This window comes from Oryctolagus cuniculus, chromosome 1, assembly GCF_964237555.1.
Source record: "Oryctolagus cuniculus chromosome 1, mOryCun1.1, whole genome shotgun sequence".
Classification (NCBI taxonomy): domain Eukaryota; kingdom Metazoa; phylum Chordata; class Mammalia; order Lagomorpha; family Leporidae; genus Oryctolagus; species Oryctolagus cuniculus.
Window position 1 is genome coordinate 96,318,282 of NC_091432.1, and position 8,193 is coordinate 96,326,474.

The window sequence follows — 8,193 nt, forward strand, 5'->3', positions numbered from 1 at the left end:
GTTTCCTTGAAAGTCTGTATCACATCTGCTAATAAATCATTGATGTGATCATTTGAATATGTTTTCCAATAGCAAAAATGTTCCATGAAAGCAAACGCTTATAACTTGTTCATTGTTCAATACTAGTAATGTAGCTCAGATAAAAGACATGAAAATACTGATGACATGATAGAAACATGCTCACAAAAACATTTGCTAAGCAGGAAGTAAAAAATCTTTCTTTCAAAAATATTCAGTATTCAAAAATAGCCCTATAAAGTAAACAGCCTAATACAGTCTTTACATTGCCTAAGTTACAGTATCAACAAGTTTGGTTATTATATAATTTGTTGTCCATAGTGAGAAAACCTTGAGCATTCAAAGTGAAGAATAATATGTCTAAAATCAAATTCCTTTAAAGTAAGACGTTTTCTCAGCTTACAATGGGGTTATGTATTGATAAACTCGTTATAATCTGAAAATATTGTACATTGAAAATGCATTGAATATACCTAACCTACCAAACATTATAGCTTACGATAGCAGTATTCTGTAAAATTTGGGTTGTTTCCTCTTGCTTGTGTGTCTGTGGCTGCTTGGGATATACAGCTCTCTGCTGCTGCCCCTCATCACAAGAGTGTAATATAAACACCATGATAAACGTTCAAATTTAACTTTTAAAAATTTTTCAATTTTACTCCTGTGAAAATTTTGTTTGAAAAGCTGAGAGGGAAGGAGCGAGGGAGAAGGAGAAATAGGGTGGTGGAGAGAGAAAGGAGAGGGAAGGAGAGAGGGAGGGGTGAGAGAAAAAAAGAAAAGGGGAGGGGAGAGGAAGGGAGGGGGAGAGAGAAGAGAGGAGAGGGATCTTCTGCAGACTGGTTTCCTCTGCAAATACCCTTAAGAGCTGGACCTGGGCCAGGTTGAAACCAGGAACCAATCAAGGATTACATGAATTCAATAATTTAGGGCAACACCTGCTGCCTCTCAGGGTGTACATTAGGAAGAAGCTGGGAATCAGAAGTAGAGTTAGAACTTGAATCTAGGATCTGCAATATGGGATTTGAGCACCCTAAGCAGATTTCTCTCTCTCTCTCTCTCTCCCTCTCTCTCTCCCTCTGTATGTGTGTGTGTGTGTGTGTGTGTGTGTGTGTGTATGTGTGTAATTTTTCAGAACACACAAGTTTTCTTTTGTTTTTAGGATTTATTTTATTTTATTTGAAAGCCAGAGTTGCAGAGAGAGAGAATGAGAGACACAGAAAGAGAGATTTGTTATCCACTAGGTCACTTCACAGTTGACCACATAGCCAGAGCTGGACCAATCCAAAGCCAGGACTTGGGCCATATTCTGCTGCTTTCCCAGGCACATTAGCAAGGAACTCAATTGGAAGTAGAGCAGCTGAGATTTGAATCAATGCCCATGCTATGGGAGTTGAACCAACCCACTACACCACAATGCCAGTCCCTCCAGCAGCATTTTAACCAAAGCACCAAGTGCTCAACTCATCTTGCAGTTAATATAACTGCTCTGGGTAGATTACTTAAGAAAGGGGTTCACTCTCACTCTACTTCTAGTTTAGGGTTACAGTTTAACCTGAAAAAACTAGCATTTATCATCTCCTCCTGACCTGTGTTTGGAAGTTCTATTCTAGACATGTGATAGAATAAATCTCCCCCTCTGCTTCCAGCCTCTCTTTATAACATAGGTCTATACGCAGCACAGAAAGACAAGAATATTCTCCCTGTTTGTCCCTGCCATAGATTACCCACTTTTAAAAGAAAATGCACTGGCAGGAGCAAGCTGAGCAGAGTCCATCTTTCTTCTGCTTCCCCTAGTCCAACTCTCACTGAATGCTCCCAGAAGGGTGTTACTAGGGGAGACGAGAGTTGTTGTTGTTCATCTCTTATGCAGTGGCACAGAGAAATTGCCCAGTAGCAATGGAAGGTCCAGATTCTCTGACAGAATTTAAAAGATTGGAAGGAATTGATATTATGTGGAACATAACAACCCTGTGTACAAGAGCTGGGCTATTTCCACTCAAAAGCGATCAAAGCAGGACCCAGGGAAAACTGAAAACACTCATCCAGCCAGATATAGCCAATCAAGAAAGGGCAGAAGCCTCTAATGGCATGAAAGTCCTAAGTACAATCTCCTGCTTATAGTTGAACAATAAGCTACAATAATAAGTAGACCCAGGAATAATTCCTAGAAAGTCCGTCCTAAAACAATAATATTCATCCCCACAGACAGGAAGACTGTAAACATATGGAAACCTGTACTTCCTCAGAAGCGATTAGAAAGACAAAATCCAAGCTAGCAGTTCCCGGTTGCATGTAGGGAAGAGAAATATAAAGTCCTTCAACAGTGAGTGATACTGGCTTCAAGTTTCACATGTGCCTAACACCAAAGGGTAAACATAAGACTTTATCTTGAGGTAACAAAAAGCTTTTGGTTAGTCAGTGACATTTACAAACTGAGAGGCAGTTAAACAGGTAAAAGGAACACACGCGTGTGCACACGCACACACACACACACACAAAGGATAATGGAAGATGAATACAGTGGGAGAAACAGATTTCACAAAGTTAATTCAGCCAACATTCTCAACGAATTGAAAAACAAAAATGAAATTACAACAACCAGAGTGCATTGTGGGAATCAGAATCCAGAGTTGTTAGAATATTTTTTGAAAGTCCAGTTTCAACAATAAAAATTCATATGAAAAGGAAATTTTGACCCATACACATAAGAAAAATCAAATTTGCTTTTGTTAAACAACTTAGCAGAAAAGACTCCAAAGTGGATACTATACATAGAATCAAAACTGAAGAATATGGCAGCACCACGGCTCACTAGGCTAATCCTCCGCCTTGCAGTGCCAGAACACCAGGTTCTAGTCCCGGTTGGGGCGCTGGATTCTGTCCCGGTTGCCCCTCTTCCAGGCCAGCTCTCTGCTATGGCCAGGGAGTGCAGTGGAGGATGGCCCAAGTACTTGGGCCCTGCACCCCATGGGAGGCCAGGAGAAGCACCTGGCTCCTGCCATCGGATGAGTGCGGTGCGCTGGCTGCAGCGTGCCAGCTGGGGCGGCCATTGGAGGGTGAACCAACAGCAAAAGGAAGACCTATCTCTCTGTCTCTCTCTCTCTCACTGTCCACTCTGCCTGTCAAAAAAAAAAAAAAAAAAACTTAAGAATACTATGTCTAAAGAGCTAAATGGAAATTATAAAAATTAAAGGGAAATTGAGGGACAGAGAGAGGAAGGCAGAGAAGTATGGTTATCTTTGAAGTACATAAAATCTGTTCTCTTTATATTATTTTTTTTAAAAAAATGAAAAATAGGGTATCAATAAGTAGATAAAAGTTACAAAATAAGAGTCTTGTTGATTGTGCTTCTTTGAGAGTTCCCAGACGTAGTACAATGAGTATTCAGAAATGCATTATCCTAGCAGTGGGTAATAGTTATTCCTAGACTAAAGACAGCACTGATTCATCCTAGCACAGGTAAATGTTAGAGCATGTTGATACCTGGGGAAAAGCATCCCAGACTTTCAGAAGGGAGAGAGCAGATGAAGAGTGTGTCTTATGTGAAGCTAGAGAAGAAGGAAGTTAAGGTCATTGTGTGAGCTCTATCATAATATGGGCTCTATCGATGTATGGGCTCTGTCTTTAACTGAATTAACTCTGCAGTCATTTGGTATTTAAAAAATAGAACAGAGACACTGTCTGACCAAATTTTAAAAGGATAACTCCTAACTCTTAGAAACTTATTTGAGATTAGAATGTAGTGAGGATAAGGATGGAAGTAGAACAAAAAAATAGCAATAATTCTGAGAAGAGATGCCTCGATTTTGTATAGAAGTAGAGGATGCAGTTTAAGAGAATTTCAAGGTCAAGGATGATTTCAAATTGTTAACTTGATATAAAAAAAAAGGATGAAATCATTTCCTGTGCATGAGAGAAAACTTGAAGTTACTTATATTCAATGGATGGCTAACTAGCATTTGATGAATGAATGATTTTATAATATGTGAAGGTGTGAGATAAATCATGGTGTAAGTGCCAGAACAGATAGAGCTAACACTTTCACCAGTAAATGGATGAAATTGCCCCATATATATATATACAGATATCTGAATTTTTTTTTTTTTTTTGACAGGCAGAGTGGACAGTGAGAGAGAGAGAGAGACAAAGAGAAAGGTCCTCCTTTTGCCATTGGTTCACCCGCCAATGGCCGCCGCGGCCAGCGCACCACGCTGATCCGATGGCAGGAGCCAGGTGCTTATCCTGGTCTTCCATTGGGTTCAGGGCCCAAGTACTTGGGCCATCCTCCACTGTACTCCCTGGCCACAGCAGAGAGCTGGCCTGGAAGAGGGGCAACCAGGACAGAATCTGGTGCCCCGACCGGGACTAGAACCTGGTGTGCCGGCGCCACAAGGCAGAAGATTAACCTAGTGAGCCGCGGTGCCAGCCAAGATATCTGAATCTAAACACCCAGTCCTTTCTGGTATTCCCCTGTCAGTCTGTTACCATTATTAGATCATACCCTTTTGTTTAATTACATTTATATGCTGCTGTCCATTTTTCACTGAACCTAAGAATAAATAAGATATTTTTACCTTTTCCCTGAGCCTTCATTTCTGAAGGTTCTCGAATCAAAAAATATTTGGTTAGAAGATTTGTGATGCTTTTCTCTTACCTTGCTCTTTTGTAGGAGTGCTGACCATGACCCTTACGATGAGTGAGGGAAGGAATCATGCAGATTCCCCTAGAACTTTCTGAGCAGCCTTCCATTGTTACAGATGTGGAGCAGTAACCCTCTGGGATGAGGGCCATCAAAGGAGCAGGGGATAGTGACTTTCCTCGGTTTCATAACTTGCTTCATTGAAAAGGGATGCTGGTTTGGATAACCTGCCATGATGAAGTAGGGTCTAGTTGCTATGACTAATTGCAGGGAAGAAAAAGAGATGAAAGATAGGAGGGCAGGAGAGAGACTTTGCTTCTGAAGATTTCTAGTCTCCTTTAGCTCAAATACTAACTCCAAAGTGACATACGTTGTGGTACTCTTTCTTGAGTTCCACCATTAAATTTTAGACAGGAGATGTTAATTTTTAAATAAATTACGCTAGAAAGAAATGATAATGAAGCTGACCAGCTGTATTTTCATTGTGTAAGTTATGGTTTCTAATAATGAAAATTAGCTGTGCTAAGCATTTTCTGAGTACTGAGAATCAAAGTTTAAATGAGAGAAATTATAAAACATCTTTGATATTGGTTTCGAATTCCCCTGAGTTAATCTTCAATTTTTCAAAATTAATGATTATGCAAGTTTTGCACACTTGTTAGGGATAATTTAATCCTGTTTGCATACATACTAAAGCAAGGTGTCCTTGATTTATCTTTGATAAGCTGCTGACACTGATTGACAGAAATGAAAGGCTAATTAAATAGAAAATAGAAGATCTCTTAGGAACACAATACATGTTAATGCAAGATAAAGCACTTAGGTTGGAAGTAATAGATAACATTTTAAAAATTGGTTGTTTTTGATTCAAAAAATAAATAATATGTCAATAGTAAACAGTAAACAGTCTGAATCTAAGTGAAAATATTTCACATGTTTATATTCATTAGTGTCTGGGCAAGAACCAAAACAGTCTCATATAGGGTGCCAGCATTGTAGGTGGCAGCTTTACCTGCTATGCCACAGTGCTGGCCCCATATATAACTAATTTTCCTTTTTGTTAAAGAGACTTCACCTCACTCGATGATCCGTAATCCCATGATTTCTTTGTCTTGATCCTTATTTTCTCACTAGGACACTTTCTATTTTTAGTCAAGCTGTTGATATTTCCAGTTTACTACCCCCATATTTCCACATCATCTTTTGTCCTGGATTACTACTAGTGTTCTGCCTGGCTTAGTTCTCCTGAACTACTTTACAAATATCTTATTCTAACTGTCTGCTATCAATTGTCAACCACACTTTTCCCATTCGATCTGTCCTACAGACATTTTAAATATACCATACTCCAATAATTTCAATCACATTTCTGCTTACAAATTAATTGCTCTCAATGTGTTACTAAACAGAATTTCAGCTCCTTTGTATAGAGCACATGAATTTGTCAATAATCTAGATTTAACTTATTTATAATACTTTTTCTCCCCATCATTTTAGTATTATATTTTAACAAAACTAAACCAAACCTCATGTCACCCACAGATTCTCTCTTTTTTTTTTGCAAATATTTGCTTTATTCTTGATCCTGAAATAACACTCTCCATCCCTTCCTATCTCAACTGTATGTCACCACCAAGATTTGAATGTAATGCTGCACCCTGTGTGTGTCAAAGAGGAAGAACTCAGGTACTGGGTTTCATGTTAACCATGCTCATCAATTCAAAACCTGTCATTTCTGAAGTGTATAAATCCCTTTCTTGTTTTATTCAGTTATTCACTTACTTTGAATCCCATCCCCCATACATCCTTTTACAAGCAACTATGAAGTGCCCTAACATGGCTTCTTGAATTTGTATGTGTTGTACTCAAGCAATCATTATATAAAGGGAATTGTGCTATAATGCACATTCTGTTTGTTCTTTTTTCATGAAATCCTATTGCTTTTGGAGATGTAGCCACATTTCAGTGTGTACATGTAGCCTGCTGCTTCTAACCACTGCATATTATTCTACCAATCAACTATTTACCCTACAGCCTGGCTAAATTTTAAAAATACAAGTCTGATCATGTCATTGAGCTGCTGAATATCCTTTGGTGGTGTGCATTTCACTTGGGATAGTTTCGAATATTCTTAACATGTCTGTAAGGCTTTGCAAGACCTGGGCAATGTCTAGATAGGGAGTTCTGTGTTTTTCCCAAGTCTTTGATTCTAATGCTCAGGCCACACTGGCCTGCAGTTCCTGAGACCTGCTATGTTTCCCCTTTTGTTTTTTACACATGTTCTTTCTTCTATCAGATGTGAGCATATATTTCCTTCCTTGAGTAATTCCCTAACATGCCAAATAAATCAGAAGCTCAAATTTTAGATATTCCTTCATATCACTTGCCTTTTTTCTCTTTCCTAATTTAAGTGATTTTATTCTATGTTTTGATATTTACTATCTGTGTTTTCCATTATAACATCAAATCCATGATGGAAGGGTCCAGGTATATTTGATGTTACTCAGTCAATCTTTTTTTGCCCTTGGGCAGCACTCAATAAAAAGTATTAAATTTATGAATGACACAAAGAAATAAATGAATTGCCAAAAGTCACAAAACTAAAATCAAACTCAGTCTTAATAACTTGTCACCATTGCCTTTCCTGTATTTGGTGTTCTTTACATGTAGGCCATGCTGTGTTCTGATGCCTGTTTCTATCTCAGTACCATGCACATACTAGGTGCTAAGTGGCTAGTACAGGGAAGCAAAAAATAGCAAATAAATAGAGCAGTGGATTGTCTGGGTTTGAGGTACTTCAAAGGGTTACTGGCTGTTAGGCTAAATCTGCAAGTCTTGGGATTCAGTGGTTAAAATAATAGTTATTATTCCTGTTCCCTTGTGTTTATAAGTAGACTGTACATTTTCTTTACATTTTTACCAGGTTGAAAACGGCTTCCTTTGCTGTCATAAGGTCAGAGCTACATTCTGAAGCTCTTGTCAGCAGATTCTTAGAAAATGTCAGTCAAAATGTGTAGGAAGCTTAGTTTCAAACTGTGACTGAAGCGAAAGATTCAATTCATGTTGTTGAGCTTGTGCTCATTTTAATAAGGAAAAAGACTAATGACCTCTCTACTTAAAAGAGGATGGATGAATTCAAGTTTCTAAGGCTATTTCTTTACTTCATGAGAACTAGAATAAGAAATTGTCATTCTCTCCAACTTGGTTTCTGCCTGAGCAGGTTTTATCAATAGACCTGTCAGAGTGCTGAAATTGCGAGCTCTTGGTATGTTGTTCATAAATCTAATTATCTTGAATACTTGCAATTTCAGCAAAAAATTCTCTTAAAGGAGGTCCAAAATATCATTCTTTCTTATTTAATTTTTAGTGGTATCTGGGACATTGCCATGTGTTCACCAAGTAGTATGAATTTATATTACTTATTGAGTCTGGGCCTTGAAAACCAGAAATGATCTTTTTTCCTGCTATGTTCAATAAGTTAAATCACCTGGTAAGTTATATTGCTCTAAATATTGGAGTGCTAGTATGTAAGTAAA